Source organism: Protopterus annectens, chromosome 15.part0 (genome assembly GCF_019279795.1).
Source record: "Protopterus annectens isolate FY-2018-M chromosome 15.part0, PAN1.0, whole genome shotgun sequence".
NCBI lineage: Eukaryota > Metazoa > Chordata > Ceratodontiformes > Protopteridae > Protopterus > Protopterus annectens.
Genome location: NC_056749.1, coordinates 608,870,516 through 608,896,593, shown reverse-complemented (window position 1 = coordinate 608,896,593; position 26,078 = coordinate 608,870,516). Strand labels below are relative to the sequence as shown.

General features: G+C 38.3%; 1 protein-coding gene across 4 annotated transcripts in view; it reads right to left on the bottom strand.

Annotated features, from left to right (window-relative positions):
• Positions 1–26,078, bottom strand: part of CYSLTR1 (cysteinyl leukotriene receptor 1) — a 655,524-nt gene that overhangs the window by 413,563 nt on the left and 215,883 nt on the right. For all 4 annotated transcript variants that reach the window (XM_044057451.1, XM_044057448.1, XM_044057450.1 and 1 more), the window contains exon 2: positions 20,751–20,870. The gene's annotated coding sequence lies outside the window, so the exon portion shown is untranslated. The remainder of the gene's footprint in view (positions 1–20,750; positions 20,871–26,078) is intronic.

The following is a 26,078-nucleotide window of genomic DNA, read 5'->3' as shown; positions in this document are numbered from 1 at the left end:
ATACCCATAGTTCCTCCACCCGACCCGTGTTGAGTTTCCATGCATAACAGCCATTATCCACTTTATATCGCAGCCATGACACACCTTTACACACCACCCTCTCCAGAGCGTTTGGGGCCCTACACACATTTTGTACCACTTTGTGCATTCACAAGGTTTCCCACCATTTATATTTGCACATACTTGCCTTCCCTGGTGTTATGGATTACAGCCATTTGCGGTTTACAAGTGTAGGTTGTACCCAACATGGACTACATTTCATCTGTGTGTAATGTAGACGTAGCAGTTCAATGATGTTAAGCCTACTGGTAGAACCCAGCCTCTGCTGTGAATAGCGGTGTTCTGCTCACTGTTGGGCAGCTTTATCTGACATATGCTGCAAGCACTATATAATACCTTAGTTTCTCTCGCTTCCCTTCACAACCCTTGTGTATGCTTTATTCTTACAGCGTTCATTCTTCAAATATATATATATATATATATATATATATATATATATAAAATATAGATATATTTCATGTCTGTGGATATATATCTACACACACACACACACACACACACACACACACACACACACATATATATATATATATGTGTGTGTGTGTGTGTATATATATATATATATATATATATATATATATCTGTATATAAATTACATCTGTACATAAAAACATACATTTCCTATGCTGGGAGCTGCTTACACCCGCGCAGGTGCACTCGCCTATACTTACTGTGAGTTACATATGTTTACTGCCGCTTATTTGTGCTTACGTGTGCCTTATTCATTGTGACAGTACCACTTAGATTGAAGGAATATGGTTAATGGCCCCATATGAAAAACACGATGTTCATCTTTACATGTTTAAATGTTGGCTTTACAGCACAGCGACATTCATTCCACAAGGAAGATGATATGTGCTATAGTCAAACTTGAACCAGGAATGCCTTTACATTAGGCAGATGCTCTAACCACTACACTATTGTTATTCTGCTTCATTTATATGTATACCCATGGTTCATAGTTACCCGAACACACGCCTCAACACTTCACTTACACAGCAGGCATCCATTCTCCTGCTGGGAAAACCGCAGTACTACATATGTGCCATTCACAATTCCCTACTGCTCTGGACCCGTGCTGCATGTTTACTCACTCCAAGGATATTCAGAACTCCAAATCTTTTAGTCCTGGCACATACGTGTGTTTGATTGTCAAGGTGTCCATGTGGTCATCCAGGTTTAGGCTTGTCCGACTGGTGACCGGAACAGCCCTGTACCCATTTGAAAGTCAGAATTAGCACATGGACAGAGTTAGTCCCAATGTTACCATTCTACTTGTGTTTACAGGCGCAGGGGTTTGCCCACCTCTGACCAGCTTGATATGATGGCACTACATAATACTGGGTGGGGGGTTCCGCTGGTGTTTCCCTTCACATTTGTTACGACTGCTTTATTGTGACCATGTTCATTTATAGATATATATATATATATATATATCTGTCTGTACATACACATACATATACATCTACATACCTATTTACATTTCCCATACTGTTGAATGTCTGCCACGCATCCCAGCTGGCTTTACCTCCCTATATCCGATGGACATTATTTTGGCCATCACATAAAATTAGTGGCCCTTGCATGGCTTGGACCCAGAAACAGACACACCTTAGTCACCAGTTTGACCACTACACCATCTGTGGTACATTCCGCATGGATGGTAGCTAGGATATATGACTTCACTACAGGTATTCAACAGTAGTGGCAACAAATGTGACAGTTGGTTGGTGTACATATGTGTACGGACCTCTCAACCACTCCGGGACTAATTTCAACAGTAACAGGGACAAGTTAAGGACAAATCAGGGACAATCACGGACACTTTTAAAATATTAGTAGTATTAACTTGAAACGTTGACAGAATCAGAGCATATGTATTAATACTTATTTTCTGAAGTAAAAGACATCTATTACTCTTAATTATTGCCATTATTCATTCAGTGTAATTCACCGCCTTTCCTCCAAAGGTCACTGGCTTTAGGGGGATTAAGAGGTTGGCCAGTTATTGTGTGAATGCTCTGACCATTGGTAGGATTGCCATCTTTTCATATGGCCAGGATGGGATCTATTCGGGACACACCGGATTTTTCATGGCAACACATACCCACATTCAGTACAACAGATAGTACTTTTGTTTTATGCCTAAATGTAAGCTTATTGTTGTAGCAGTTTAGCTGCTGCTTCTGTTTCATTTACTTGCTTATTCTGTTGCTTGTAACATGTAGGTATTTTACATATGGAAATAACTATTGTCTGTGACTATTACATAAGATGTGGGACATAATTATGTCCTACGATCGCAGGATATTTTACATTTATAATGGTTTTGGTATGGACACAACTGCTCAGAGGGGGACTGTCCCTCACAATGTGGGACAGGTGGTAACCCTGACCACTGGGCTAGACTTAGCTATTGGTGGCGCGCTAACACGATGCATTTCACTTCCACTTGGTATAACTATCAATACTACAATAGAATACAGGCACGGGGTTTTAAATGTCATTTGTTCGAGGGATGGGGACTCAATATTCAGCTACGTGCATTTGTGTTTGCTTCTTATTTTTGTGTTCGCAAAACTGTCTTGCATGCTTTGCATATGTTTTAGTATCCATGGACACTGACAGGTGTGATTACTATTAGAGGCAGGCTGTACTATTCAGCATTTTAGGTTGCACGTAAACAGCCGACATGTCCACGGCTCCATGCGGCACTTGGACACGCCCCATGCACTCGTGCATGTTTCCTATGCACGTGGATGTGGCAGCAGCGTGCCTTCATTAATATGCATATGGAGCTACTGCGCCATCTCTACACCGCACGGTCGGCGCAAGCCTAACGTCGTCCTTGCGCCGAGCTTCATGAGTTCCGGGGTTAGACTGTTTTCCTTAAGCAGTTTGTATTGGTTGTTTCACTATTTAATGGCAAACCAGTACAAAACAGAAAAGTCAATTAAAATAATGCATTATTCATGGCAAAATAATACTTTGATATCTGCTAAAACAACCATTTTCATTCTGCACAAAATTAAAACACATTTACAATATTTACAAGAATGTCTGACATAAACATTATTTATTTATTTAATAACTTACTGCAGCAGCAAAGATAGATCATATGATATAATACTGATTACATTTCACACTGAAGGGTAAGGAAGCAAGAAACTGTACCATGTTTACTGTAAAATAAAACTTGTCTGACTACATTGCTATGCTATTGCAGTTCCTATGAAAGTAACTATAATGAAGGATGTACAACTGTAGCCAAGTACAACTATGATTTCAACAAATATGACAGGCAAGGGACTCGGACAAAATGCAATGTAGTGCAGTAAAACTAATTTGCTTGTTTAATGTGAAAGAGTACAAGAAATGCCACAAGTAAATGCATACTAAGTGAGGAACACTTGTTTTAGTGCATCATCTAACCTGGACCACAGGGTCATTGTGCAGTATGTTTTTACTGCCTTTCTGCAAACACAGGGATGCCTCAGACTTAACCTCTAGCCACTCAGCTGGATCCCTTATATATGCCGAAAGGCATGAAAGGGTGCACATTATACAAATATGACAGCACTTCTTAGGGTGTTGTGAGGCATGAGCCCAAAGACAGAATGCCTTACAAAACCTTTATCTAAAGTCCCCTATTACACTTACAAATTGAGCATCTGCTTTTTTTCGATCTGAATTTTACATTTTAGTAGTTTATGTACTGCAATTACATGTTTTGTAGTACATTTTAATGTAAAATAGTTCCTCTATTCACGTTAGCTAATTACAAAGTTATAACCCTGCAGAATTGTCAATGTGGAATTTTAGTTTGAATTTTTCAGAGTAGTTATTTAAGGGACACATCTGTCAAACTGTTGTGTGCTTTTACACAGTCCATTTTAAAAACAGCTGCTAATATGCTGTTGCACAATCCAGTTTATAAACTGCTGATGATATTGCACAATACATCAGCTAAGGTCTAGCAGACGTTTCCTTATGAGGAGTTTTACCATTTCAGTTTTAGAGTTCTTCATAATTATGTATATTTCTTTCTATGTGCATTTCCTCAAAATACTGACGAGTAATCATTCTGGTTGCATCTTAAAGAATTGAAATTCATATACATGCAAACAGTAATGCACACCCCACCCCCACCATTTTCAAGTTGATACAGCTGGCGATATGCTTATTGCACACTAAAAATAACCACAAGGGTAATAATTTGATGGTAACTCAATAGCTAATACATATGCAAGTATTGCTCCCCCCATCATTTCTCTTTAGCTGGTCTAGCTGATAGTATCCTTGTTGCCTTTAGATAATTGGATTTCTGTAGCAGTGTTTATTTTCGTGTGTGTGCGTGTGTTTGTCTCCTAGTCTAGGCTGGCTACATTCCATTGCTGTTGTCACTGTTATTTCTTCATGTATTCACTTTGTCCCTGGGAGTCATAAATGCTGCAGCCAAAAAGCCATTTTTACAATCACTGAAATTAGATTCAAAGACACAGTAGCTGTAATGAGGAAAGACCACATTACTCGCTAATTTACATTCCTCTGTAGTGCTAATCAGACCTTTCTTTGATGATTCCCTCTGGCAGATCATGCATTGTGTTGGCATAGGCAACCTCCCTCATGCATTCTTCCACATACACGTCACCTGCCATATCTCTTCCTGTACAAAGTGCCCCTGATGTATACACTTATTTTTTGCCTTTCCCTCATAAGTCATGGATGTACAGGGTATGGAGCATTTTTTAAGTGAGTTTAGGATGATAATTGTGTGTCCCTGGTGTCAAGAGTTACCCCCAATACTTCTTGAATGCTGCAAAACTGTTATTCTATTTACTTTTTTAAGAGAGTTTAAGGTAATATTTAAAGAATATCCCTGGTGTCTAGTGTTCTCCCTGTCATATGTCCTTCATGCTTTTAAACTTAGTCTAGCAATATTTTAAGTGTGTTTAAGGTAATATTTAAAAAAAAGTATTACTAATATCTAGTACTTTCTCCACCTATGTGTTTTGTGCTACAGAAGTGTTGTTCTATTAACTTTTTAAGTGACTTTAATGTAATGTTTTGGTATCCGTGATGTCTACCCCCCCCCAATCCATACTGTTGCTTTATTAACTTTTTAAGTGATTTTTCTGTAATATCTGGTATCTTGTGTTCTTCCTGCCCATACATCCGCAAATCCTGATGATACATTAACTTCTGAAATTAATTTAAAGTTGTATTTAAATTTTTTCTGGTATCTAGTGCCCTCCCAACCAATATTGCAGAATTTGCTTTAAGTTCAGAGCTATGACAAAACCCCACCAAATGCACACACATTCACACATTTATGCAACTTGGGAACAGAATGCAGCTCATCAACAAGACAGAGCTTTAGTCACTAGGGATACTCTTTAAATATTACCCTAGGTTACTTTAAAATTTAAAAGTACAACAGGAAGAAATAAGCTTCAAACCCCACATCCTTAGCTAGTGTAAACATTGTCTTTATAAATTTATTTAGAGACAATAAATTCATGGTTTGATTGGATCTTTTATGTCATTTTTGTCAAAGAAGCCTTGTACTCTGAATTGAAAGGCCATGGAAGTCTGTTTATTTCTAAGTAGCTGGTCCTGGCATCCCTTTTCCTAATTTTTTCAAGATTTTCTAAGGGAGTGGAAATTTCATTGTTGTCTAAATTCATTTTTTTCCATTTATTTCTGGTTTTATTTCTGGATCTTAATAAAGATTTTACTTTTGCAATGACTGTGGTAGCACTGTCCTCTCACAATCTTTGTTTTATGGGTCATTGTTTTTCTAGAATTAGTTGTGTTATATAGTTGAATACTGTTAATGCTGTAGTAGGGATTGATAATTGCTAAACATGTACCAAGATACAAGACAAATCTTTAATAATTTCATTTTAGATTCAGAAAAGTATCTAATGGTTACTGTTACTAGTAGAATTTTTGGACTTTGAAATGAGAAGGTTTTGAACAGGAAGGTGATTTCTGAGAGAATTCAGGAGGTATGGTACAAATGAACATTTTTGGGGGGAATATTGGTTACAAGTAAGTCGAGTAAAGGACTTTTCTGTTTGTTAATTAGATTAGGTTTTGTAGGAGAGCTCAACTAGTTATGATTAGAAAGGAAAAAAGACGATATGTATTTTAGGTCTAAGTTAAAATCATCATTCGTAGATTGCTACAGGTGACAAGTTTTAAAAAAAATTGTAAGGTAGCCCCCCAACCCACCCAAAAAATGGGGCAAGGTGACATACCGCTAAGGACAATTTAAGATTGTGCTAACTGTTATTTTTATTATTAACAAATCTGCAACATCTTCATATGGGAAAACTTTTTCCTAGCAATTCGGCAGCTGTCCTTAGGTTCTATTTTTCCCAAGGAGCAAAGAGCCTTAGTCTATTTTTTCTGCCATACTGTATTGAAATGTCAGTGGTCAACTGTTCTTCCTGTCATTTATTTTTCTCACTGGCATACATCACTATCTACAGTTCACTGTGCATATTATTGATAATATAAGATAAAGAAGTAAAACTCAGTTTAGAAATGTAATATTTATAACCGTTTGACTATACAAAATCCTGAATCATTGCAAAATGTTGGATATGATGGAGATTAAGTTTGGTTGTTTTATCACAAGGACATGCTAGAAATATTAGTCTAGATATTTTTGTTAAAAATATATATTCTTAGAAACACTCTACAGATATGCCCACTAATGCATACATCAGTATACTTTGAACAAACAGTGCCCACAAGAAGTTTTACATAAACATCCTGCACCCCTTAACTTGTAGCAGTACTAAATATAGGAAGGATACTGGAAATAATTTAATGTGTATAAAATACAGCAAATGCACATTATCTTACAAAAGAACACTTTGTCATTATTTGTTTTTTCATATCTGTTTCATCCTGTTAGGGGTCAAGGAGGAATGTAAGCCTAAAACCAAAGACACCAAAGGATTGCAGCAACTTGTAACACTCGGACCAACAGTGGAAGAGAAAATTCAAACAAACAATCAATAGGTTTTAACAACAGTAAATTGATGATTCTCTGTTAATATTATATATATTAATGGTTAAGGTTTACACAGGTGGGATCACTAATGTGTGTATATATATATATATATATATTTTCTTCAGCCTTTAATAGAGAATCATCAATTTACTGTTGTTAAAACTTTTATACAGGCATATTTTGTATAGTAATTTAATTGCATATCGTATTGAATTTACTAATAATTATGAATTAATTTGGCTTTAGCTAATTATTAACAATATATTAAGTTAGTTTCTTGTAGGATTTATTGATTGTTTGAGGTTGTTTGAAGTAATATGAATAATGAATAACTTTTTAGCGTTATGGTCACTTTTATTTTTAATTTTATGGCCAATTAAGGTTGTAACTGTTAATTAATGGAAGTATTTAAACATGTTTTCAACAGTATGGAGTAGTTCTGAAGAAGTCTTATGGTATAAGACGAAACCTAGGTTAACTATTACGACTGCGTTGCTGTGTACTGGTTGTCAGATTTTAATAAAGTGGATTTTATCTTTCAGATGTGAATTTTCTCTTCCACTGTTGGTCCGAGTGTTACGAGTTGCTACAATCCTTTGGTGTCTTTGTTTTTTGGTATTCTGCTGGTTTGAAGTTTGTTAGGAATGTAAGCCTGTCTAGTCAAAAAACAAGTCTAAGGCAGTGAATCAGTAGTGGATAGAATATTGATTTGTCATAGTATGCACTCACACAACTGACACATAACCATGGGTAATGATCTCCTGGTCACATAATGGTATACAGTCACGATGTGGGTGAAAACCAAAGCACCTAGCAGAAAGAACTAATCCTTTTCAACCTAATCCAGGGTTCTAAGGGCAATGGTAAATAATATAGTTTGTGTGTGCGTGCGCATACATACACACACACACACACACACACACACACACACACACACACACACACACACACACACACACACACACACACACACACACACACACACACACACACACACACACACACACACACACACACACACACACACACACACACACACATACACACACACACACACACACACACACACACACACACACACACACACACACACACACACAAATACACAGGGGTGGGGAGAATTTAGTGTAACCAACGAACATATACAAGGAGGTGAGAAAAAAACATGGTACCAAGAAAGAACCTGTGCAGGCACATCAATAATGTTCAAACTCCATTAAGTGAGTAACCAGGCATGAGGAGAGAATTCCAACTCTTGAGCTGGGAGACAGGTCTTATCACTGAACCAACATAATGACTTTATTTACTGAAGGATACATTGAATAACAGCCTTTCACAAATGTCTTGCCTACATCTACGTATTCTTGGGAAAAGGAAAACAATGCTAATAAAAAAGCATAGACTTGATTAAAGCCGTCTCTGCCCTTTTTGGGTCAGTTACATTATAGTTGCAGCTGAATGATAAATCGGAGATGGACAGACCAGCTTTGTGATAACCAATTTTAGCACATCCATTAGTTTGCCTTTTAAGGATCCAGCCAAATAAGACCTGAGCACCATCAAAAAGCCTGGAAAGCATCCTAGCCACTAACAGGGGACTAAAGTGGTCCAACACTCTGTGCCATCATTATCAAAACTGAACAACAGTTCATTGTATCAGTCAAAGGTTATTATAAAATAAGGCAGTATCCAGGCATGCCATGAATGCAAAGAATACAATATTTATTTGTTTCTTTCTTTGTTTTGCTAATCAGATGAGTCCACTTGTGGAAAGAATCATTGTGAGTGGAGACCTAGGTAGAAAAACTTAAGGATCAAATTGTAAATGTATATAGAAGATATAGACTGGGAGTCAGAAAACTTCCCCACATCATGCTAAGTAGGGTTTCCACCTTTCATTGTTGCTGAAACTGGACTTGCCCCTCACACTTCCATAACACAGCCAATGTCTTGCCCACTTTCCACCCATTTCTTGAAGTCATTGTCACATCACACAAGGGGGAATGCCCTCATTTTCTGGTTGTGATGCCTTTTTTTTCAACAGGCTAGCTATGCTTTTTATACAAAAAGCATAGTAAATCCTATAATTTAACAAACTCTGATAGTCTGTTTCTTTTTTTTAACTAGAATACTGAAGTTTGTACAATGTTTTCCTGACTACTGGACAATCAGTTTGATTTCCAGATAGGAAAAAAAACAGATAGGTGGCAAAGCTAATGCTAAGTGAATATAAATGATAGCAATGTGCATGATGTGTGCAATTCAGAAATCCAAGCTCTGAGAAGCAGGCAGGCCAATCAGCAAAGCTGGGTGTGGTATATGCTAATGGATGTATAACAACATGGTAATGAGCAACATTATTAAAATAAATCTCTTGCTATATGCAAATGTGTCAGAACAAGATAGTGAAGTGATTCATAAATGTATAAATGCTGCGCAACAGAGGTGCACCCACAGCATATTTGAACTCAGCTAAATGTTCATGTTCATATTAAGGACATTATTAACGATTGTCAGGGATTGCTGCAGGAGTAATAAATGTGTGTGGAAGAGACTTTTATTCTCAGTGTTGTGCTTGTTAGTGTGTGACATCATCTCAAAATGTGCCAGGTCATTCAATCAAGCTTAATGTCTAATGGATTTCACAATACCAACATTGTGAACCCATACTGGGCAGATGGAAACACTATCGAAGAAACTGTAGACAAGTATCAGCCTAGTTTGCAACCCTATGGGGGTCATACAGTACCTAGCCCAATGGATACTAAAGTATGTATGGCTTTAGGACCTTTCTGTGGCATATACGAAACACAGTGGGGATATCTTGGGCATTTGCCTAGAGGATACTCCATCAGATGTTCTTCATCTCACATTGCTGCAGTCCTAACACTTGGGTAGTCCGCTGTCCCTCATTCGGCCCGAATGTCAGAGTATAAGGCTGACGTCGGTCAGGGCGCATTTGACTGACATCAGAACGTCAGGGTACAAATGCGCATGACCGACGTCATATCCTCAGTCTTTTTTGCCACATGGTCCGATGCAGAAGCAGTGTTGCAAGTGCCGTTCGGCGTTCTGAAATTTTTCGAATCCGGAGTTTCAGACCGAAGTCAGAGTTGGTTAAGTACCCCGTTGGGGAATATTTTGTTTTTTTCTTGCCTCAGTGGTTTACCGGATGTCAGAAAAAGTGAATAACTGTATTTCTTGTGGGAAACAGATACCGCATAGGGATTACCATAATTTGTGTATACCTTGTTTAGGACCTGAGCACGACGTTGTTGGATGCCGCTTTTGTGCTAGGTTTAATAAGCGCACTATAAAGCGGAGGTTGGATTGTGCAAGGTTGGTCTTTGGGAAGCGGTGCAATTACAAAATGCCGTCGGATGCTCCGATGCCGGCTTCCTCAAAGAAGCGCAAGGACAAGGCAGTTAAACCTAGGTTAGAGGAGTCGTCCGAACCGGACGTCAGTTCTTTAGAGGTGTCAGTGGAACCGGTGGTTCTGACGGAGGCCTCTCTGGAGACCCAGGGAGAAACTTTGATTTTACAGGATGTGGCCTCCCAGGAGGCAGGGCAGGCTGTAGGGGCTTCTCAAGTAACTGTACTCCCCTCCCTTCCTAAGGGGTCTAGCCCTCTCTTTCTGCTTCCAAGGCTTCTCCTAGAGGCAGGTCTAGTTTAGCTTCTGTGGGTGTCACTCCCAGTTCTTCAGGTGCTGTGCCCAAGAAGCACATGCTCAAAATAGCAGAGGATTTAATTACTTTAATTAGAGGCTCTATGCCCCCTCCTGATAAGAGGCCTAGGATGGAACCTGTGTTGGGGGATTATGAGCAGGCTTCGGATGTGTCTGAGTCTTCGGCTGAAGACTTGCAGGAGTATTCTCATTATTCTGATTCTGATGTGGATGATTCTACTCCTTCTGCTTCTCCTCCTGAGGATGTTTCTTTTTCAGAGACCCTTCACTCCATGAGAGAGCATTTTAAATGGGAAGGTCAGGATTTCTCTGATTCCAGGAAAAGGCTTAGGGAATTTTTGTTTTACCCCAGCATAGGCCTTTAGCTATACCTCCTGTTCTGAATGTGGTGGAAGATGTGTTTGCAGAGGCTTCTCTTAATCCTGATTCTTTGCCTCCTGCTCCTGTTAAACTGGATAGGTATTACAGGGTGCCTGAAGCTCATAAGTATCTTTTTAAGAGTCCTAGGGCAGACCCAGAAACTGTTAGCCAGGGGCCTAAGGGTGTTAAGGCTTCTGTTGTTAAGAATCCGGTTCCTGCAGATAAAGAAGCCAGGGCCTTGGATAGATGGGGAAAGAAAGTTTATACTTCTTCCACTCTAGCCATGAGAGCTTTGAATTGCCAGTTTCACATGTTGAAATATCAAAATTATCTCCTTTCTCAGTTGAAATCTAAGGTTGATGCTCTGGCGGAAGGTATTGACTGTAAAGAGTTACAGGATTTAGTGCATGTTTCTGAACAGGTGGGTAAGCATTCTTTGCAATGTGGTTTTGATGCTGTACAGGCCTCGTCTAGGGTGGCTACCACTGGGTCAGTTCTTCGCAGGCATGCCTGGCTGAGGGATCAAAATTTATCTGACCATGTTAAAACCAGGATTTTGGATGCCCCTTTGCAATCTGATGTCTTGTTTGGTTCTCCTGTTGAAGCAGTTTTAAAGAAAATGGAAGACAAGGCTAAGTCTATGCAGACAGTTAAAGATTTTTTGCAGGTTCAGCCTCCAAAGTTTAGTAGAAATTGGCCTACTAAAGGGTGGACGTATCCTTCTTATGATTCCCAGTCTAGGGGTAGATCTAGACGTGGCAGGGGCAGAGGTCAGGGCTCTTTCAGGCCCAGAACAGGAGTTCTCCTGCACAGTCTTCGAGTGAGGGCAGGGGTCAGTCCTTTCGTAAACAGACCCAATGACCTACCTTTTCAGCTGCCAGAACCTTCTCGCCTGGCAGCACCTTTGGGAGGAAGGTTGGCACTTTTCAAAGAAAATTGGAGTTTGATTACCCAAGACAAATGGGTACTGGATATTATACATCACGGTTACAGGTTTTATTTCCATACCTTGCCTCCTTTCAAAGGCATGCCAGACATTCCTCCTCAACAAAGAATAGAGGCTCACAAGCAAATTTCACTGCTACTCCAAATAGGGGCCATACAGCCGGTTCCTATGCCAGAAAGGGGCCTAGGATTTTATTCTCGCCTGTTCCTAGTCCCAAAGAAGGGGAACACGTGGAGACCAATTTTGGATTTGTCTATCCTCAACACTTATCTGGACATTCCCAAGTTCAAAATGTTGACGTTGCAGCAGCTTTTACCTCTGCTGGGCAAAGATCATTGGATGGTAACTTTGGATCTCAAGGAGGCTTATCTTCATGTTCCTATCAGACTAAGGTGCAGGAAGTATCTGCTGAGCTGGGACTTCTCACTATCAGTTCTCTGCATTGCCCTTTGGCTTATCTACTGCGCCCAGAGTGTTCACGAAAGTTCTGGCTCCAGTCATAGCTTTCTTCAGGCTAAAAGGAATTCAGATCTATCCTTATTTGGACGACTGCCTGATTCTGGCTCAAGGAAGGGAAGAGCTTCTTCATCATTTGGAATATGTGATAGCAGTGCTAAGATGCCTGGGGTATTCTGTGAATGAAATAAAGTCCAGTCTAGTACCCTCTCAAGACATGTGCTTTCTGGGTGTGAGACTGAATACAGCATCCCAGATGGCCTTTTTAACCCCGGACAAACAAAAGAGTCTATCCCTTTACTTCCATCAGCTATCTCATCAGTCCGGGCTGACTGCAAGGACAGTCCTTCAAGCCTTAGGGTTCATGGCATCTTGTATTCTGGTGCTTCCCAATGCCAAACTGCATATGAGGAAGCTACAATGGTATCTCAAAATGTATGGACACAGCACTGCCAGGATCTGGACACTGTCATTCAAATAATACCTTGCATTCAAAAGGAATTTTTGTGGTGGGCTCAGGAATGTCACCTAAACAAGGGACTCTCTGTGACCCGGCCAGAGGCGAGTCAGATTTTAACGACAGATGCCTCAGACATAGCTTGGGGAGCTCATCTAAATGGAAAGTGGATACAAGACAAGTGGCCTGCCAGACTACAACATCTACATATCAACATGAAGGAGATGTTAGCAGTCCAGTTTGCATTAATAGCTTTCAAGGATTTACTTCTTCCAGGGCAGGTGTTGATTCTAACAGACAACACAGCTGTCATGTGGTACATCAACAAGCAAGGGGGAACACATTCTTATCCTCTATGCAGGCAAGCAATGATTTTGTGGGAGACTGCTCTCAGTTTACAACTAAGTCTTCAGGCAAGGTTTCTGCCGGAGCACAGAACTCCTTAGCAGATGTGTTAAGCAGACAAATCATGGATCCCCACGAGTGGAAACTGGATCTTCATGTATTTCAGAAATTGACAGTGTCCTGGGGAACTCCAGACATAGATCTGTTCGCTTCTCCACTAAACAACCAGCTGCCAAAGTTTTGCACAAAGCGGTTTCATCACACAGCTTGGAAAGTGGATGCTCTTTCTTTCAGTTGGAAAAATCTTCATGTGTATGCCTTTCCACCTCTGCCTCTCCTCCCAAAGGTACTTCTGAAGGTCAGACAGGACAAGCCAAGGATGATTTTGATAGCTCCAGATTGGCCTCGACAGCACTGGTACCCACTACTGAGAAGTCTAGTACGGAAGCCTCCATGGCCTTTGCCTTTGATTCCACATCTGTTGTCCCAGGAGGACAGTCATTTGCTCAATGTCAAACTTCACTCTCTTCACCTAACAGCATGGCATATTCTGTTTTAAACCATAGAGGGTCTCAACTTCCACAACAAGTTTTGAATGTGATTTTGGAAGCTAGAAGGCCTAGTACAAGGAAAGTGTACGCAGATAAATGGAAGAGATTTTTATTTTGGAGTGCAGCTAAGGATTTGGATGTTTCTGAGCCTGATTTAAGTGTGGCTCTTCAATATCTTACTGAGTTATTGGACAAAGGTTTGTCCTTCTCTTCTATTAAGATTCATGCTGCAGCAATTTCAGCTCACTACGATTGTGACCCACCATTGTTTTCTCATCCTTTATTCAAGCAATTTCTTAGAGGGGCAAAGAATATAAGACCCCACGAAGAGCTCCTACTCCTGCTTGGGATCTCAATTTTGTGTTGGAGAAACTCACTCTACAACCTTTTGAGCCTGCAGCTACTGCTGAGTTGAAATATTTGTCATGGAAGACTGCTTTTTGTTGGCCATTACCTCTGCAAGAAGGGTTTCTGAATTGCAGGCCCTTATGGCAGTTGAGCCTTTCTTAATTTTCACAAGGATAGGGTATCTTTACGTACTAATCCCTCCTTTATGCCTAAAGTGGTTTCTAGTGTGGCTTTAAACCAAACTATTCATTTGCCTACTTTTTATGCAAATCCCCAAACTAAAGGGGAAAAGATTTTGCACACTTTAGATGTTCACAGGCAGTTGCGATATTATTTGGACAGAACTAAAGGGTTCAGACAATCTCAGCAGTTATTAGTTTCTTTTGCTTTGTGCTCTCAGGGCAAGCCCGTGTCAAAACAAACTATTTCTAAGTGGATTGGATTTTGCATTGCTTTCTGTTATTCCCATCATGGCAAGGAGATTCCAGCTGGGATTAGACCTCATTCCACTAGGGCTACTGCCACTTCAACAGCTTTTTTAAGGGGGGTGGCTACTAAGGATATTTTGGAGGCAGCCACTTGGAGTTCAGTGCATACCTTCTCTAGGCATTACCACCTTCCCTTGTACTCTAAATCCAGGGCTGGTTTTGCCACTGCTGTGTTGCAGGGCATTTTGGCAGCTCCTGCTTCTTTATAGTTTAGCCATCCTCCCTTACCTCTGCTTTGGGATTCTACCCAAGTGTTAGGACTGCAGCAATGTGAGATGAAGAACATAGTACAGTTTTGTACCTACCATAAATGTAGATGTTCGAAGATCCACATTGCTGCAGTCCAATTTACCCTCCCTCCTTCCCCTCTGTTGTTTGAGGTGGTTTTTTGGTTGGGTTATCCATCTGAGGTAAACTGCATTTTGTATATTGCATTTTGTATCTATTGTATATATTATACATATTTTTGGTGTTAGGCTAGTTGGTTGTTTAGTTGTGGTCTTTGGGTTTGGACCTTTCTTTTTAGGGTCTTCTGACATCTGGGGCAAGAAAAGACTGAGGATATGACGTCGGTCATGCGCATTTGTACCCTGACGTTCTGATGTCAGTCAAATGCGCCCTGACCGACATCAGCCTTATACTCTGATATTCGGGCCGAATGAGGGACAGCGGACTACCCAAGTGTTAGGACTGCAGCAATGTGGATCTTCGAACATCTACATTTATGGTAGGTACAAAACTGTGCTTTTCTTGATGTCATGCTCCAGCATATAGGGTATCATTTTGTGGTTCCTATATACCCCAGAGGAGAGAGCCAGCACCTTGCAGGATTTTCTTGATATTATTTCCCTTAGGTACTGGAGGCCGTAGACTGTACCCACATTGAAATAAAGATCCCACCTGTATTACTAGGAAGGAGGTACATGACCAGCAAACAGTATCACTCCATTGACTTCCAGGTAGTCTGTAATGTACAGGTCATCATCATCAACATGTGTGTAAGCCACCAAATATGGTGCAAATGTGACCTATACCACTGCTTTGTGAAAAGTAACTTTCCCCAGGGGCATCTTGTTACTGATGTTGGATAAGTAAGCCCTTGATCCTTGGCTTATAACATGCATAAAAAATTTACAAAATTAAGCAAATTAGGAGTATAACTTTGCCCACTCACAAATAAGGAACAGTGAGTGTTAAGATTCATCAGATGGTTCCCTGCAGTATGTCCTGACGTGTGCAAATATAGTGTCAGTTTATGCAATAATAGACAATATCATTTTTAGGAAGTAGTCACAGCAGGGTGGGTGCTTGCAGGATCAGCTGTGTCCAGAACATCAGGCAGTAGAGGCTGAGTCAAACAAGGAGTCAGTGGTGGAACCAGCAGCAGGAATGATCATGCTAGATGGAGTCAGGTTATAAAATGACATGGCACTAGCCAAGAGGCAACAGCCTGCAAATTGCTTCAGAATATAGTAGACAAGAGTAAAGTACATACACTGGAATACAAGTGATGCATATCAACACTAGGCAGTGCATACCCATGCATAGATTGACCAATCTGTTCCTCATACATAGGTAACCAAAGAAGCAATGCCCAAAGGGCATAACACAAGAATTTGCACAGATGAAAAATGGAACACAACATGGAAGTCTTACACAGGAAAATGTGTGAGTGCTGAGAAATATGAAAAGAAAACATACTGCTGTGTGTCCTGTTAGCACTAAGGTGGGGGATTTGATGTGAAATTCTTTGTGAAGGGCTAGTGTCAATGCATTGTGTAATGCAGTAGAGGCACTAGAGGCTGTGGTGGTGTGTCTGTGGGTCTGCTGGAGCACAGCCTCGGCGGTAGTTGCAGCACTGTAGGTTGATGCACTGGACAGCTCTAGAGCATGCATGGCAGAGGTCTCAGCATCCCTTGCAAACGTCAGCTGAAAAAAGCTGTCTCTGCCAGGAGTTGCACTGGATGCAGCATGACCCTGGCTAGATGCTGGTGTACTGCATGACCATGAGCAAATCCTGCTTAGAGAAGTGTCACAAATACCACTGCTATGACTACGGGGTTCTCCTTTGCTGGATGTAGACACCTCCATAACATATGTAGCTGTGGACTGCAGGACTTGTATATTCGCTGTCTTTGGTCACAATGACTACTTTGTGTAGTTGAACTGGATTGACTTCATGGATGGCTCCTCACCCCTAGCAAGTGAACCAAACAGGACATGGCATATTTCATTATTTAAATGTGTCTAGCCAAACATTCACATTTTCATGCATTCCCTTAGTTTATCACACACACCCTGCATCACCCTCACTAACTCTGCCATGGCTGCAGTGGTACTAGCCTGTACCTCCATGATATCCATGCACATGTGCTGCATTGTAACCACTGACAAGCCAACTTCAGCTGGAGAGCAGCAGCCATGTCTCAAGCGAGCACCATTACCCAGTACCCTATGAGGTTCTCTCTACCCATAGGTGCTAGGGATGGATTAAAACATGCCTAATAGAGGCCAACCCAGTTTCCCTGACTGACAGTGTTCCAATTAGCCTGTCCTTCCTGTGAGGTGTTGGTAACCAGGTTATCTGCAGGCACATAGACTATGCCCATGGTGTGCCCAGGAAACAAAGTGGTCAAATTCCCTCTGTCCAACACACACACACACACACACACACACACACACACACACACACACACACACACACACACACACACACACACACACACACACACACACACACACACACACACACAATCTACTTCACTACACCATATCCTACAATCAGGCTGGAGCAGTTCCAGAGTGCTGGTGCTGGGTAAAGACTCATCTGTGAATACATCAAAGTACAATATCCTATGTAAGTATGACTCAGCATCAGAAGTATAAATAAAACTGAGGTTTACAAATATTAATATGATATCAATAAATAAATTAGCAGCATACTTTGTGCAGATGGCTGTGGAGGATGAAGTCCTGATGTACCTGTATACCATATCTCAGACAGCTATAATAATTAGGACAATGACTGAGGGGGGAAAAAGGGATGTATAGGTATTTTTATACAAAATAGATCTATATATCTGGGGTATCTTGGTCTCAGTGGTCAGTCCAACTCTGCCCCAATTTCCAGCACTGCACTATGGGACTATGAAGAGGTGCCCCTGCCTTTGAGAGAGAACAGGAGATACCCTCCTCCATAAGAGGTGGATCACTCATCAGCCCCTGCACCAGTTGATTTACCTTCTGTGCCAGAGATCAAGCTCTTAGTATGGCTGCTGGTATGATGTCAGTAGTACTATGGTGCACCACCTCATAACTACAGCTGTGGCCATTAACTCCTTTGACATCTGCCAGCACATCATTTCAGGCATGGTCCTGATGGGCCTGGTCAGCTGCATGCAGGCCAAAGAGCCACTAGTCATGGCCATGGAGATGGAGGATCTAGAGAAGCACCTCATTCTCTGTATTGGAGAACTATGGCTTACAGGTGGATTTCTTGGCAGAGTCTGCAGTGTGCTTCTACTTACTGTGTGTTTTGGCATTGCTCTGTAAGGGTGGAAAACAGTAGTAGCATTTCTAGTCTTGGTCCTGCATGCTTCTGCAAATCATTACACCAGCAGTCTCCCCCTTCGTTATATAACATGATGTTTGTGTGCTTAATGGTTATATACCTGTATCCACACTTTGTAAGTAACATCAGGCACATAGGATTACTGAGTAATATCCCCCACAAAACAATACTCATGCAGTTACAACTAACCAAAATGACACAAATGATTTTCTGATGTAGTTTTGCAAATGGAGTGTGTGTAATGTATACAACAGTCAAATTTACTTAGTGAAAGTGGAATCAGAAGTCCAGCATGACTGTTTGAACTGTGCTGGGAGGGATGCACGTGTCTCTCATTATGCTTAACAATCCTTCAGCCAAACATATGCTTTGTCCTTACAGTCCCCTTCTCTATACACCTTCCCAGTATAGTTACGAGCACTGACAAGCCTCTCTCTTATTATGTCACCAAATTCCATAGCACTTAGACAGTCAAACTTGACAGCATTTCCTTGTACAAGCAAAGCTTCAGGTTTACATGAACATTTTTTCTGTATTTCAGATATTGCAGTTTCCAAACTTGGCAGCACTAAAGTTTCTTCCATATCATGATAAGGACCTTTGCATGCTGTCATGCTTACATCAAACAAATTCACATGGCTGTGTGTGATGATTATGTTAATTATGGTTCAAATCATTATTGTTTCTGAATCACTCAATTTGCACAATAAGCACACCTGCTAACCAACATGCTCAAGTCTCCCCAATGTTGGGCACAAGCCTGAGTAACTACAGGCAGCAATGCATATGTGATCCAGGCCATACCTCCACGGGTGACCTGAAATTTCACATATAACCTTATGGACATGGAGCTGCAGTTGAGCCTGCTTTCTTAACAACACACAAAGGGATATAGGACTCTCACATTTCACGCCTTAAAGTGTCATTGTGACCCATAGTTATAAGGTATCTATACTATCCTAGCCTACCAATGAGGTGCACATGAATGCTTATTAGTGTGACCCATATAGTCCCCATGAGAACTGCTTTCGATGCCAGTATTCTGCCATTTTACCTTGTGAGTTTTTAAGGTGAGACATCATGGCTGGAGAAAGAAAGTGTAGTGCTCTTTTTAGTGCACACAAGTGTGCATAGTAGTCACAAATTTTTCTTTACTTCGTCCATAAAGATTACATCCAGTGGCTAATGCAAGAGGGCTATCAAGGGCCTTAGCATGAGACTGAAGTCTGAAATCGTTTGTATGTTTGATCCTGTAAACATAGGATGGCTAGCCACAGTCACGGCTGCAGTGTATAAACATAGGAGGGTTAGCCACAGTCACAGCTGCAATGTGTAAACATAGGAGGTCTAGCCACAGTCAGGGATGAGGTGTGTAAACATAAAAGGGCTAACCACAGTTGCGGCTGTGGTGTTTCGGAATATCAGAGAGTGACTTAACATGGCATGCAGGATGAAAAAATACATGTTTAAAGAAACAAAGTTCTTATGGTATGTTTGGATTATATATAGAAGTTTAAAACCAGTAAACAATTCAGATTCAGATATAAGGGAGTAAATAAATCAGTAGAATGTAGGACAAATATATATCTGTTATGCATATTCAACATCAAGTAGCACTGTATAAAAAAAGTTGAACAAACCATACTATTAACTAGAAGTATAATATACATGTTATCTGGCCTCATACATGCACACAAATATGTGTGTTTATTTAGACAAGAGCAACAGGAGATATAAATGGAAGTTAGATATTTATAAAAAGAAATGGTGAAACAAAAAGTTAAGAGAATAAAGGGAAAGGTGAGGGGCAGAAAATACAACAGAGTGAAGCAGTGAGGACGTCTTATAAAGGGATTGTTGGAACTCAGGTTGAAAATGAAGTGCAAAAGATGGGAAAATAAGAAAAAATGAAATTATAAGAGGATTAAAAGGGTCAGAAGAGGAATGCAAATTTAGGAAAGGAAGCAATAAAGGTGAAAAAGAGAAAATAAAAAAAAATGTACCAAGACAGTAAAGAAAAAAGTGTGTGTGTGTTCACAGAGATTAAAGTTGAACATAAAAACATGGGATGAGGGTGTCAAGGAGAAAATGAAAGTTTTAAGAGGAGGAAGTAGATTGACAGAAATAAAGAAGTAAAGAAAAATTGAAAAACAGGAAAAATGGACAATAGATGTAAGGAATAAGGTGACACAGAAAATTCAAAGATATAAAATGTAAAGGCTGATAAAAGAATGCAGACAATATATGGCTAAGTATATGCAAATGGGAAAGATGTTAAATTACAGCAGACAGTATTAGGTGCATGAAAAGTTGACTGTACTAAAGTAAAACTAAGATATGTAAGTAGACAATGAGACACTAATTTTGAAGTGTCAGTGGCACAACAGGTAGTACAATTGCCTGAGGTGCAGAAGGCTATGGGTTCTATTCTCACACAAGATAGATTGATTACTTACAGTGCAGCATAAGTGTGGGTGCTTCACTCTTGAGTGTGCCGTCCTTTGGATGAGATATTAAACCAAGGTGCCATCTGTTTAAGCTGGTGTCAGGTAGATGTAAAAGTTTCCACAGCACATCTACAAAAGAGTAGTTTTTTTAATTGATGTATACATTACATATTATTTACATATTTACAAATCTCTATAAATTACAAACTTCAATTTAAGCATTTCCCCCCACTCTTTTATCCACAGCCAAAACATTATTTTTTCCAGAATGTTTGTCAAAGTCCATTTCCACTGTATTTGATTTCATTTAGTCTCTCATTCCATATAGTCCATGAAACATAAAATATTACTCTGTCCATTTCTTCACTCTGTCCTGCTTTTGTGCACCATAATAACCAATTTATATTATGTCCATATTTATTTGCTCATATTTTAACAAACGTTTCACCCAATTATCCTGAAATAATTAAAACTCTCCCATTTCAAAAACACATGCTCACTAGTCTCAAACTCTCCACATTTATTACATATTTTATCTTGCCTTTTCTTGTATGGCATATTTGCCTTAACCAGCAATTTTCTAATAGACAATCTCCACAAAAAATCATTACATTATTTAATCTTTTTACAGTTATTATATCTCATCATTATGTTTTTTTTTCTCATCTATTTTGAAATCTTTCCATGGATCAATCCAGTGAAATGCTTATATTTAAGTGCCATTCCTTTCTATTTTTTTTCACATATATTCTTTTTTATTTTCCATAACACGGTTTTGTTTTGGTTTTCATTTCTTCATTCACAATGCCTTTATTTCTTTTTTTTTTTAACTTCCATTCCTTCTCACAGTTCTTTGTATTTATAATATAGTATAATTTCTATCAAGGTTTTATTTTCCTTCATAATTCCTTTTAATACCTTATATAAAATTAAAGATGCTGCATGTACTATTGGGTTTATTAACCCTAAGTCTTCTTGCTCTTCTTTCATATATTGAATCCCTCTCTTGGCTAGATTCAGTCTAGAGCCCTATATAAAAGAAAATATAATCATCATTAGTTCCTTTTCATACTTAACAGGAATCATATAGATGTTAGCAACATAAACAACTTTTCCTATTACCATGGTGTTCAACAAGTCTACTTTTTTCTATATGAAAATCCATATGATATCCAGAAAGTAGTCATATCCTTTACTTTTTTGAGTACATTATCCCATTGTTATTGTCTGTATTCATTCCTTCCAAATATTATTCCTAATATAGCTATATATTTTTCATTGAACTCGATACCTCCCATCATACCTTCAAAACCAAATGCTTTATTTTTCTCTTTATTTATACTTCATTTACTTCTTCCATCCATACTTTATTTTTAACAATTAGTACAATATTATCCAAATAATTATTGGCAATTGTACTTCCTTCATTTCATATCCACCACTACTTGACATTTTATTAATTTCCTTCACTATTATTATTATTCATAACTAATGAGAAAATTATACTACTAGCTAAGCAGCCCTGCTTTATTCCACATTCTATTTTTATTTCTTCCCCAATACAACCATTTACATTTAGTTTCACATGGTTCCTTTAATAAACTGATTTTGTTACTTGTAATTTTTTTTTGCTTACGTTATATGCCTGCAAACTTTCCCATAATAATTTATATTGAAGATTATCATAGGCTTTACTTACCCCTATCATAACCTTCACTTCTATGTTTTATTCAATATCAGTTATTTCTCTTATTATCCATACTAACTCTTTGACTTCCTTTTCTTCCAAATGCATTTTGGTCATATATTCTGTCCATTTTTTCTGTTACCTTTTTGTTATTATTCTCATGAAAATTTTATAATTTGTATTATTCAATGTTATAGGTCTCCATTTTTATCTCCTCTTTATTTCCTATTTTAAATATAAATGTTATAACTCCTGTACATATCTCTTTCTCTTTAATTCCAATTTCAGTCATTCATTCATAATTATGGAAAAATAATTTTTTGCCACTCCATTTTTTTATATATGCCACATTATTTTCTGTCCAGTCCTGTTGCAGAATTCAAGTTAATATCTTTTAAAATTTCATTCAAGTCTTTCATAGTTGTTTTAAATACTCATTATCATTGTTATTTAATTTTTCAGCTTTATAAACTTGTTCAATGTTTTCTTCTCTTTTAACAAATAATTCCAATACATATTCTTTAATTATTTACTATATTCCTTCTTGCTGTCTTATTTGCTTACCTTCCTTATTCTTTAATCCTCTTGTTATTTTCCTTCTTTTATTATTTTACTCAAATATGTCACTTCCTATTCTTTCTTTCCTTGTAAACAATATTTTTGTTTATATAACAAGCTGTTAATTTTAATTTGATTCATTTTATATATTGCTCTGTCTTTCATAAAGGAATTTTTCTTCTTTAATAAATCTCAGAATGTTACTTGACTTAATATCTTATCTCTCGCTCTTTTTTTTCTTTTCTTCCTTACACATTCTGAAAACACTTTTTTATACTTCCTATTTAAAATTAAGCCATCAAACAGTCCAGTTCTCATAAAACTCTGTCATATTCGTATGATTTTTTCATAATTCCATAAGTTATTTTTCTTCTAAATTTAATTCATTTTTATTAATTATCTTTATTCCTTTTCCTACTCTTGTATATGCTTTATTTTCCTGTAATTTAACCCATATAGCTGCATGATCTGAAAATTCAGCATACTTAATTCCTTTTTGTTTAACTTTTAAACTGTCAGATATTAAAAAAATAATTTCTGTCCCACTTTCATTCCTTTTATAGGTTCAGTGGTTATTCTTCCATACACTTAGCTTTCCACTTCTCATAATTTCTTTAACCATTTTAACATCACAATTGCTCCTATTTTTTTCTTAAATTAAAATTAAAATCACCCACAACTATAATGTTTATATTTATACAAACATATTCAAGAATATTTTTAAACATGATTTCTCTCTCTTTTTTGTTATATATGCATATAAACTTAGAATTCTATACACACATTTTTTCCAGCTCAAATCTATTACCATAATTCATCCTAGTTCCACTATGGTTATATCTAATATTTTAATGCTTTCCTAACATAATATACATATGCCCAAGCACATTTCTTTTCCCATATTCCAAACTACCACACCATTCCAAAAATTTTCAGTTTGTGTTCTTTCCTCTTCTGTTAATAATCTGATATCTTCTAAAGCAATAATATGTGTAGCTACTGCAGCACACCATTGTAATATACCTATTCTCTACTGCAGCACACCATTGTAATATACCTATTCTCTACTGCAGCACACCATTGTGATATACCTATTCTCTACTGCAGCACACCATTGTTTGTTTGTGTCTTTCGGCTTTTCCCGATTAGGGATCGCCACAGCGGAACTCCATTCTGCTAATGATTGGTAGTTGATTTTTACATGCCGAGTTACCAGCCCTGATGCACAACCTTCAATGAAGGTATACCCATTCATGCATGTCTCCACGCAGAAGATGCTTTAGCTAAGAATTGAACCGGACAGCATCTTACTGTGAGGTGACAACGCTACCGCAGCACCACCACCGCACTGCAGCACACCATTGTAATATACCTATTCTCTACTGCAGCACACCATTGTAATATACCTAGTCTCCTTTTAAGATTTTTCATACTGTTCACATTTAAAGGTAATATTTTCACCTTTTAACCATAGTGAGTATAATAACATTTTTATCCCTTTCCTTTCTTATTTTCTCTAAGCATTATATTTTTGATTTTTTTTTCCTTTCTTTAACTCTTTTCCCTATCAGATAATTTTTATTTCTTACTCTACACCAGTCAGCTTCTTCCACATTTGTCTCCACTGTTTATTTTTCCTTGTTATCTTCTTTAACTTCATGTATAACCTCTTTATCAGTTACATCTTTTTGTACATTTTATTGTATAACACATTGTGCTATCTCTTTATCCTGTATAACTTCATTTTCATTTTCTTGCACATTCATTTCACATTCTAGCCATGAATGACCAGTATTGTCACATTTTTGCAGTTTAAAAAAACATTTTTTGCATTATGCCCTGTTTTACCACATAAATAACATCTTTTTTATCACATTCATTGATTAAATGATCATTTATTTGACAAAAATAACACATCTTTGATTGACCCCTGTATTTCTCAAACCCCCTATTACCACGAGTATTAATAACACTATGTACATGCATAACATTATCATTTTCCATTGTCAGTATTACTCCCATTCCCATCCCTCAGTCCTCTTTCATCATATATTTTTGTAGTATCCATTACTTTTTTACATACAGTTAACAAATGTTCTTTCAGTTTTTTTTTTTTTGCTTAAACTTCAGTTCTAAACTGGATCATTATTCTTTTTTGTCTATAAAAAGCTTGCACCACAAATTCTGACCATGGATAAATATTTTTCTTTTGATCATATGCACCCCAAAATTTTTCCATGGCCTGCTCAGTCTCAAATATCAAGTCACAAAAAGTATCTTTATTAATTAAAATACATGCTCTTACTTCTTTTGCTTTTACACCAAAAGGTGCTATGACAGTGTCCCAAACATCATACCTGTCCAAACTTTCTTCTTTTTTACTGCTCTCACATATTGTGTACTTCTTTTTTTTTTTTTTTTTTTATTTCTTCTTTGTTCCTTCTCTAACAGTTTGTGCATATGTTTTTTGTCTCGGGAACTTTCTCTGGCACAGTCTCTTCTTCACCTTCTTCTATTTTTCTCCATGATGTTGTTCCATGACATTGCTGCTCCATTTTCTGGATTACTTTGGTTTACCATTTCTTTCAAATAATCATCCCTCAACCCCTCCCCCAGTTGGAGGGTTGTAGTTATGCATTTTTTCAGACGTAATTGTCTCTCCTTCAAACTGAAAGTTTTCCTCTGAATCCATCTCTATTTCAGCTATAATCTCCCTTTCCTCCAATGTCACTGCTTTTCCTACACCCACATCTTCAGAAAAAAAAAATCTGGTAGTGATTCTACCATTTCAACCACATTTTAAGCAACTTTCACTCTAGTTTCAGCAAAAGCTAAATCAGCCATGTTTTCTCTCTGTTCCTCCTGGCTGGACAGGAAACAGGAAGTTAGGACATGTAACACAAATCTCTTCCCCCAACTACCAAGAGTAGGAGAAGTTCCATTATGCCCTGACCAAATTTCCCCCAGTGGTATAAATACCACCTTGGGTATCCTCTAAAAAAAGGCTACTAGCTTAGTAAGACTAACCCGGTCAACAAAGAATAAATAAAATAAACAGATAAGTAAATAAATAATTTAACTGGCTTAACTAG